The sequence below is a fragment of the Mobula birostris genome, chromosome 31 (genome assembly GCF_030028105.1).
Source record: "Mobula birostris isolate sMobBir1 chromosome 31, sMobBir1.hap1, whole genome shotgun sequence".
Lineage (NCBI taxonomy): Eukaryota > Metazoa > Chordata > Chondrichthyes > Myliobatiformes > Myliobatidae > Mobula > Mobula birostris.
Window position 1 is genome coordinate 11,522,822 of NC_092400.1, and position 10,642 is coordinate 11,533,463.

Below are 10,642 nucleotides of genomic sequence, written 5' to 3' on the forward strand. Positions count from 1 at the left end.
TTAGTAATTGATGATAAGGAATATGGGAGATGGCTATTAAGATAAAGACAAAGGTGGAAATGTACAATGTCTCGCATGGCAGAGCGCAGTTTGATTTGTATGGAGTGCTGACGTAGTAAGATGGTCATGGAAATATTTGCTGCAACTGCTTACAAATTAGCCTGGAGCTGATGAATTAAATGAGAGGGTAAGAGGCTGTAAATCAGGGGAAAAATGCCTGGTGCCTTCATATCTGCTGAAGTAGGGGAACAGGGATTATCATATTGGTACTCGTGTTGGTTCATTATTGTCACGGGTAGCAAAATACAGTGAAAAGCTTGTCTTGTATACTGTGCATATGGATCACTTCATTGCACAGTGCATTGAGATAAAACAGTAAAAATGCAGAATAAAGTGTAAAAGGTACAGAGAAAGTAAGTCCTGACGAAGGGTTTCGGCTCGAAACGTCGACTGTACCTCTTCCTAGAGATGCTGCCTGGCCTGCTGCGTTCACCAGCAACTTTTATGTGTGTTGCTTGAAATTCCATCATCCGCAGATTTCCTCATGTTAGAGAAAGTAAGGTAAGCATTTGTATGTAAGACCATAGTGAGGTCAAGATTAAATTTTATTGAACAAGAGATGAGTTCAAGAGTCTCATAGCAGCAGGATAGAAGCCTTGTAGTATTTGTTTTCATCCTTTTGTATCTCCTGTCTGATGGGAAAGAGAATGTCGAGGGTAGGCAGGGCATCTGCAGGGATGGTGAAGAGGAGACAATGACAATTGAAGAGAAAGAATCAAATAGAAATGGGGCAATTTATTAGTATATATTGAGGTTTAGTAAATGCAGAGAAAATGGAGAGTGGGAATGAGCAGTTTATTTTGTGTTGGACAGCTGTGTGTAGTGGGGTGTTGTAGGGATTGGCACTGAAAGCCCAGCTGTTCACATTCCGTCCCAATGGTTTGGATCAGGAATCACACATGAGGTGGAGGAATGGGGAAATAATGTTTGGTTATTAAAGTTGGTTATAAAACTCATCACCCAACAGTGTTAAAGAGGCCCGACGCCTGAGTACGTTCACACACTGAGATCATCAGTTATTTTTATGATATTGAGGGAATCAAAGAATTTGGGAATAGTGCAGAAAAATATTGCTGAGTTAAAATGAGCAGCCATGATCTTATTGAATAATGGAGCCAAAGACCTACTCTTGCTTCTATTCCTTATGTCCAAGAAAAGCATTAATGTACAGAGTAAGTATAGGTGTCGTAACAAATAACAAAGAAAATGTATTTGCTTCTTCTTTCAGTTTGTAATGCCTTCTCCATCACAAGGTTTTATTTCTCATCCCATTACAACATCACGTAACCTTCAGACGAGTTGAGAAACCAGGTGAGGTAGAAGGAATCTTTCTGTATCAGAAGTTACCATCAGGTGGTGGTCACACACAATAAAGAAGGAAACAAAAATGACTAAGAAGTCATGGTCAAAATTTCCTTCAGAAAAAAAATAAGATGTTTTGTTTACTCTGTTGCTAAAACAGTTGAATGACCTGCTTCAAAAGCTACAAGATTTTGCTTGTGAAATATAATACAAGTAAAGATATGTTTTCATATACCTATTGAAAACAGGGCATGAAAATAAATGAAAACACACACTTCAGTAATTACTGCAATTACATATCATAAATATACAGCAGGAAAGTCTCTCATTGATATTTAGGAATTGATGAATGCTGGAAGAGGAATAAAAGGTAGATAACATTCTCACACTCCACTCCATTAAAGATGTCAGTTGATTACAACTCAAAGAAATTGCTATAATTTTTTATTGTTTTACATCCGGGGCACATAAGTATCCTGTCATTTTTAATGATGACAGCAAGCTCAGACTTTATAAAATGCATCACAAGATGCACTGCATGAAATTAATATGAAATTGCCTAGAATTTTATATTAAAAAGTCAGACAATATTTGGACAATGGTCTATGCCAATGTTAATCTTTCATATGATTCTTCAAGGATTAAGAATCAACTTTATTCGCCATATACATTGACACGTATTAGGAATTTGCTGTGGTGTGCTGATCAGGGAATAACATGCAACAAATATAAAGAATAAAGAATTATATAAAGTTATAGGTTAAAGTACAGATATGCATAAATATATAAATACTAGCATGTATTTGCAATGTAACTAGCATTATAAAAAGAGGTTTAAAGTGTTTACAGTGCAGTGATGGGGTAATAGATAGAAAGAAGTAATGGGGCTAAATGAAATGGTTGATCAGAATAACTGACTGGGTGAAGTAACTTTTAAGATGGTGTTTTAATACCCCTCCAGAACTTTCCAGAAGAAACTTTTGGTAAAGGCAGTTGGCAGGGTGGGAAGTGTCTGCTAAGATTTTTCCTGCTTGCTTCTTTGTTCTGGACACATACACGTCCTGCAGTATTGTAGACTGCAGCCAATAATCTTAGCTGTCCTGACAATTTCAGCTTCATGGTACCCTTTCTCAACAACCTGCTATTTTCTGACCCCATCCCCACCCTTGTCTATTCCCTCTTAATTACTTAATTTTGTTTCAAATGCCCCATCTTCTACATCCGAAATATTCTCTGCACTATGAGAATACTTCTTGATTACACCGGATCAGTTTGTCCAAAACTCATTGAAAAATCAACGATTAGAAATAAAGCTCAATTAAAACCCCTATACTCTATGCGAATGGAAAGATGTCCCAGACTGACCACAATATGTAATACAGTACACAATTGCTTGCTTTTCTCCACAGTTATTTTGAGTCACAGTATTTTGATCAATACAGAAATCAATGTATTTATAGCAGATCCATTGTACAACATGTTCCACCATAACCATAGAATTTGATTATTATTAAAAACATAAGGAGTTACCTTGAGTAAATAAGATATTGCATTTTACTTTGAAATATGTAAAAAATGGAACCATTACATTGAAAATAATTTTATTTTAATCTTTATCCTCTTTAAGCTCCCAAAGCCAGCATATTAATATTAATTGGTGTGGAAAGACCAATGCCTATGACAGAAAAGTCTACTAAAAGTGATGGACATGCCCCAGTGCATCATAGGCAAAGCCATCCCAACCACTGAACACATCTACAAGGAGTACTATCACAAGAAAGCAGCATTCATCATCAAGGATCCCCTACCACCTAGGCCATGCTCTCTTCTCACTGCTACAACTGTGAAGGAGGAGGAGAAGCCATAGATCCCACACTACCAGCTTCAGGAATAGTTATTACCCTTCAACCATCAGGCTCCTGAACCAGTGTGGATAATTTCACTCACCTCAAACTGTGGACTCAATTTCAAGGAATCTACAACTCATATTGTCGGTAATACTTATTTACTGTTTTTTTTCTTAAATTTGCATAGTCTGTATTCTTTTCCACCTTGGTTGTTTGTCAGTCTTTGTTTATGTCTAGTTTTTCATTTATTCTATTGTATGTATTTCTCTGTTCTACTCTGAATGCCTGCAAGAAACTGAATCTCATGGTGACATACAAGTACTTTGATAATAAATTTACCTTAAATTTGAATATCAGACAGGCTACCGGGCAACTCTTTTTTTTCTTTGATGTTAGATCTCTGTTTAATTTCTGATCCTTAGGGTTCTTCCAGGAGTCAGTAATGATGAGCAGTCTCAATTCCAAGATTTCAGTTTATTTTAAAGTACAAATGAACATTAAAAATATTAAGCAAACTAAATAAAGAGCTGAGAAATGGTACCAAGAGGGGTAATAATGCTAAAGGTTGTCAAACGAAAGAAAAGAAATAAAAGAAAAGATGGTGCTTCTGAAAAATCTATCACTTTTGTAGATAAGATATTCCTTAGTGATGATTTAATTAATAGGCAACATAATTAAAACAATCACATCATGTGGATAACGTGCTAATACTTCAAAGGTTCAAAGGTTCTTTTATTATCAAAGCATATAACACTGAAATCCTTCTTCTCCAGATAGCCACGAAGCCAAGAAAAAAAGAATTGCAGCACAATCACCAACCCCCAAATCCCTCCTCCCCAAAAATGGAACAGTCACATCAATCACCGCCCCCCCCTCAAATCACCCTATCCCGCACGCAAACAAATCAGAAAGATCCAGTGAAAAACACGGAATACAAAAAACCCATAGGACTGAAAAAATCCACAGTCCCAGTCCACATCCAAAACATGGAAATCCTGGGCAACATTCTCCCTCTCCTTAGAAGAGAGATCTCACCAGTGATAAAATGGCAGTCTCCCCTCTCTGACAGCAGAGCAATCCCCCAGCAATAAAAAGGCAGGCTGCTGGCATTTCAATCTCTCTTGTAGCTTTAATTGGTGAACAATGGAAGCTTTAATCGGTGAACTGGAGTCAAACATCAGCTCGCAACCTACTCACCATGAGGGTCTCATGTGCCTCCTGGAATCCCTTTGGACACTAGAAAGCACTGAAACACCAAAACGATCCCCAAACTGCAAATCACAGGATCCAACGGTTCCAGAGTCACATTCAAGATGAAAAACAAATGTAAAAGGCATATAAGGTCAAGACCAAACTTAGAGAATGAAAGATAAAACAGGTGATAAGCTGTTAATTCAGCCAGTGAGTGAGAAAAATGCTTTTTATTAAAAAGTACTAAATGAATAAAAAGTATTATTCGAATAAAAGTCATATCTAACATTGACTTACACACATACAATGTGAGCCATGGAGTAATTTAGGTGACTGTTAAGTAAATATTCATTTTCAGAATCTGTTCCACTTTTATTTCGGCATACTCTGTCTCTAGGTCATTCCCTAGTTTGCATAGCTTCCGCTGTGCAGTATATCATTGTTGCTTTGCATCGTCATTCAGTTCAGCAGTTAGGAATATAAAGGGTGCCGCACTGATTTATGCTTTGAAAATGAATTTTTTTGCCTATCTGCAGTGAATTTTCAAGATAGTTTTGATCCATTTCTATCCTATTGTTTATTCAAAGTTCACTGGTTGATGACTAAAATTGAAAAACAGTTCATTTGTTAAGGAATACTGTACTGATCAAGATTAGAATTCACCAGTTCTTCCTGAAGTTGACCAACTAAATTGCAATGTCTTGACTAAACTAAACTATATTAGTCTAAACTGCTGGGAGCAATTTTCAATAATAATTTATGAATTTAATATTGTGCATTTTAAAGCAGAAGTTAAAAATTGGTCTGTAAACAGATCTTTGCTTCATGTCAAAATGGATTTATAAACCAATTGCTCAATGGTGATATTGGTGACAGATGCTATTAAATTGGGCTATAAGACTCCTTAATCCTCCAATGGCAGGTTTATGCCATAATTTTCTGGGAATATAATAAGGAAATGCCATAGTGAGTGTGATGATGGATCAAGAGGACAATAGACAAAGGAAAAACCAAGTGAAGTTTTACACCATTCAGAGCTGGTTATGTTTAGAATAGATCTTTAAAGAATGAATTAAAAAGGCCGAAAAGAGCACACATTCAAATTAAAGAGGGCTGGTTTGCCTTGAGAACTTTTTGATATCTGTCTGTTAAGTTCATTAGATAGAACTTTGGCCTTCCTTTTTCCACTGAGATTGTATGAGAAACACAGGAAACAAAAGCTTTTTAGCCTCCATTTGCTCAAACGGTCTCTAGTCCCAGAGCTATTTCTGATTTACTACTTGGATTTTAATAAAGTACAAATGGGCACATTTTGATCACAAACACCTAAGATTAATAAGTGAAATCACAGGAAAATATCTCTTCAGATGGCAGTTCACAGCAAGGAACCAGAAATGCATTTTCATCCACAATAAATAAAATCTGCTATTTCCACCAGTGACCCTGTACATTGCCAAACTATGCAAGTGAATAATAATAAAGCACCTAACGAGAGCAACATAAGTATCTCTTTATTAAAACAGTAAACTATGATTCCTAGGGTTGCTCCAAGCACATTGAGCCAGCAATAAATCACTAACATCATAACTTCCTCTAATCTTGCCACTATAATACTGTAGCTGTCTCATTATTATTGTGAAAATACTTATTTAATATACAGCTAAGAATCAACATAGTCTCAGGAATAAGTAGCTGGAATCCACTTATCCTTATGAAACTAATAGATTTCAAATAACTGTAAACAAGGAACCATTTCTGAAAAGAAAGCAAACACTATAATTTAGAACTATGACGAAATGTATAAAATACTTCATACTTTATTGCCGCCAAACAATTGATACTAGAACGTACAATCATGACAGTGATATTTGAATCTGCGCTACCCACTCCCTGGAGTACAAATCGATAGCAAATATTAAAAACTTAAATTATAAATCATAAATAGAAAATAGAAAATGGAAAGTAAGGTAGCGCAAAAAAAAAAACGAGAGGCCAGTCCGGATGTTTGGAGGGTACGGCCCAGATCCAGGTCGGGATCCGTTCAGCAGTCTTATCACAGTTGGAAAGAAGCTGTTCCCAAATCTGGCCCCAAATAATGACAATAATTGTTACAAGGAAGCTGCTCCAAAGAAGTACCATAAAAATATAAATAAAAATTATCCCACCACTTCATTTTCTTGGTAATTTTGCAGCCCCTCCCACTCTACATTGCTCCAAATGGTTTAATTCCACAGTTGAACAGATAGATTTCTTGAGCTCCCTCATGGGTTAGCAAGCTTGTCTGCTTTCTATAGAAGACCCAAGTTCCAGGATCATTCATCCCTCCCAATAGACTGGCTGTATAATGCCCTCGCCCACTGCGCACCTCAACCACACTCACTGGCTCCATCAGAAAGACAAAAATTTGAGAGCATAAGAAGTGTGGTGTAGATAGCATACAGACACTCTGTGAAGAAGTCGCCTACTCTTCGCTTGGTTTCTCCAAGGAGGAGGAGGCCATGTCAAACTAGGTTCTGGTTTTGAAGTCGCAGCTAGAATCTTATAGCAACTTATTGTATATTTTCGAAGAGCAGAACTTACTTCAATAATAGGTTAAACCATGCTCAATCAGTCCTGCCACCTGTTCTGCTCTTCTGGCCACACCTGTTTCCTGCAGTTTCATGGATCCAGTTTTCCTTGAGATCTTTCATCCATCAATATCTCACAAGGCAGAGAAGGGTGAAAGGTAACACCCAGTTATCCAGTTCTGTATTTGGATTGACATGATGGTCTTTTGATATCTCTTTGTTGATACATCAGACACAATGCAAATCAATAAAATATAAAAATAACTGAAGAAAATTGAAATTATTTTAAAATAATTTGTTTTAAATTATAACTTTCAACAGTAATACATGTACTTACAAACATTTCCAAGTACTGGAGATTAATTAGAATCATTAGGTTAAATAAAATAAAGTAAAAGCAAGTTGCTTACCTGAAAGTAACTTCCCGATGAAAGTTGGCAACACTAGCCACATACCAAATGCGTCTAGGTTCTCACTTCAGAACATCTGTGCTCCTTCCCTGAACTGGAAAGGGAAGCCTAAAACAACATGAACAATGCACTGCAGCTCGTTGGTAATTCTCTATGAACTATTGGCTGAAGTGTTGAAGGATCCAACGAAAAAACAAAGGGCTCATTTAAGTCATTGGAAGTCTCTTCATTTCAAAGGCACAACAAATATAAAATTGCATTATGTATAATAACACACATATAAGTTTGTTTTTTTTAATCTAAAGATGCACATACTGGTGAATGCTCAGATACCTTTTAAAGGTTTATAATTTATAGCGAGTTATCAGACCTGGGATTTTGATTTACAATGATGGACTAAGAGAAGTTATAGCAACACTCACAACACGCTGGAGGAACTCAGCAGGTCGGGCAGCATCCGTGGAAAAGATTGGTCAACGTTTTGGACCGGAACCCTTCGTCAGTCCTGTTACTAAGGAGCGATGCAATGTGATATTGAGGTGCGAGAGTCCCACTGTGATCTAATAGGAGCTGGATGCTGTTGCGACCTTGTGGCTTGTGGTAATGGCATGGGCTTTCAGGCCCAGGAAGTGAAGGCCTGGTTATACTAGGACAAATATGCTAATTGGTATCTGTAAAGACAGGGAACATTCTGGAAATTCTGGAAGCTTACAACACCAAGGGTAGGACAAGGGGCAAAGATTCAGGGACTTTGGAAATATGATTTAATGTTTGGAAATCCTTTAAAAGTATAAGAAAATAATTCTATGAAAAGTTTAAGCAGAAGTGACAGTAATCTGAGCACTTGTACAATTAAAAAGCTGCAGATGCTGGAAGCCTGAGTTGAAACAAAGAACGTTGGAATTACTCAGCAGCAACTGCATAAAGAGAAACTGAGGAGACACTTCACTTCTGTGACTAATGGACATTAATTTTTAAGGATCTGTGGATATGAAGATTTCTACTTAGTTGAGACTTCAGCGGAGAAAGAAAATCAACGTTAAGAGCTAACACTGTAACAAAATGGAATTAAGATAAAGTATCATAATGATTTGATTTCAGAATTGCTTTTAACTCACTTTGACTTCAGGTTATTTGACTACTAATTCAATCACAGGACCTGAGCACATTTTTGGAGAGGTAATCAGATGCAAAGTATCAATATAGGCCTCTAGAGCATCACTGGATTACATTCACAATATATTATATTTGTCAATGGATTATATTCATCAATGTTCTTATTAAAGTCTTTTCATTCCTTGATGTTTTAACTAGGTCAATTGTTGTAATTTCTCTTTAATTATACACAGTATATGTAAAATTAAGTGGAACACCTGAAATATAATCTGTCCTGGTTGATTCAAACCATGGCTTAATTTGATTAGACCGGTTACAGCTTGTATGATCTAAAACCTGGAAGCAGGCAGAAATATGGACCAAAGCAAAACACACAAAATGCTGGAGGAACTCAGCAGGACAGGCAGTATCTATGACAATGTGTAAACAATCGATGTTTCAACCATACCCTTCATCAATTATTATACTTTACTATGGATGGTGAGGACATGGATGTGGTGAGGACCTACAAGTACCTGGGGATGCACCTGAATGACAGACTTTAGTGCAGCACTAACACAGAGGCTGCGCACAAGAAGGGCCAGAGTCACCTCTACTACCTGAGAAGAATGAGGTCCTTTGAAGGATGCAGGCCTCTCTTTCACATGTTCTGCCAGTCTGTTGTCACCAGTACAATATTCTGTGCACTGGTGTGCTGGCGCAATGGCATCAACATGGCTGATGCCAACAGGCTCAATAATCTGATCAAGAAGGCTGACTCTGTTATAGGAGTCAAACTGGACACACTGGAGGCTGTGGTAGAACAAAGGACCCAACGGAAAATGCTGGCAATTCTGGCCAATGTTTCTCACCCTCTGCATGCCACCTTGGCTGAATAGAGGAACACTTTTACTAATAGACTAAGACAACTGCATAGTTCCAAAGAGTGCTATACGAGATCATTCTTACCCTCAGCCACTACGCTCTATAATGAATTAACCTATCGCCGGGGAAGTGGTGACCCTCTCCTATTGGACTGCTTGAGGTAACTTATTTTTTATTCTTATTTTTCTTCTAACATTTGTTTATTTGTATATCTATGCACTTGTAATGCGACTGTGACACTGTAATTTTCTTTGCAATCAATAAAGTATCTATCTATCTAATCTATCAGGACTGGAAAGAAGATGGAGAACTCAGAGTAAGAAGTTGGGGGTGGAGGAAGAAGTACAAGGTGGTAGGTGATCAATTTCTTCCTCTGACTTCTCCTCATACTTTCTAGTTTTGATAAAGGGTCTCGGCCTGAACTGTCAATTGTTTACTCTTTTCCATAGATGCTGTCTGACCAGCTGAGTTCCTCCAGCATTTTGTGTGAGTTGCTTTGGACTCACAGCATCTGCAGATTTTCTTGTGTTTGAGAAATATAGGACGACTGCTGGCCTGCATGCATGCAAGTATCAGCTTTCTGGCTTCATACGACCAGCGAAGCCTAAAGCCCTCTGAGTCTCAAAGTCAGTGTGATTGAGAGAAAAAAAGAGATCAGACTGAACAAAACCATGCATATAACACACACATTTAAAGAAAATTGAATTGTATGTAAATGAGAAACTTCAAACAATTCATGGGCTGATAAATTAGCTAGTTCCAAGATAGAGACATAGAAATTAAGCGTAATTAATCTTTGGTTACAATGTGAGTCAATTTTAGATTAGATTTAGATTATGAGAATATGCAGTCCTCTTTTATTGTCATTTAGTAATGCATGCATTAAGAAATGATACAATGATTTTCATTCTACCTTCTGACTATGACTGCATTTACAAAGCATTATCCCTGTTGTTGGTTGACTGGGAACCTCATTCGGCGTGACCATACCTGAAAGTTTCAGCACTTAATAAATCTAACCAACACTAGTTAAAGCTGGTCAGCATTTCATCAAATGGAGATGTATTATAGCTGGTACAGATACTATAAGTCATGCAGAAGGTAAATCTCATCTGGGAAATGGTTAAGAATAACATAACATGTAAGATTAAGGCCGGAAAGCTTTTTTGGATGCTGAATAGAAGGCTGTGGGAGGAAGTTCAAGGTAATAAGGACGTCCTGTATCTACAATGGACCAGGAGACTTTTCATATACAGTGTCTTGAAAAAGTATTCAGCCCATTTAA

The 10,642-nt window shown here is 37.3% G+C and overlaps 1 long non-coding RNA gene across 1 annotated transcript; it reads left to right on the forward strand.

Moving 5' to 3' along the window:
* Positions 1-211: 211 nt before the first annotated feature.
* On the forward strand, positions 212-3,574 carry LOC140190777 (uncharacterized). The gene is made up of 3 exons (XR_011883683.1): positions 212-561; positions 1,289-1,371; positions 2,990-3,574. It is a non-coding gene; the product is annotated as an uncharacterized lncRNA (long non-coding RNA).
* The last annotated feature ends 7,068 nt before the right edge of the window (positions 3,575-10,642 follow it).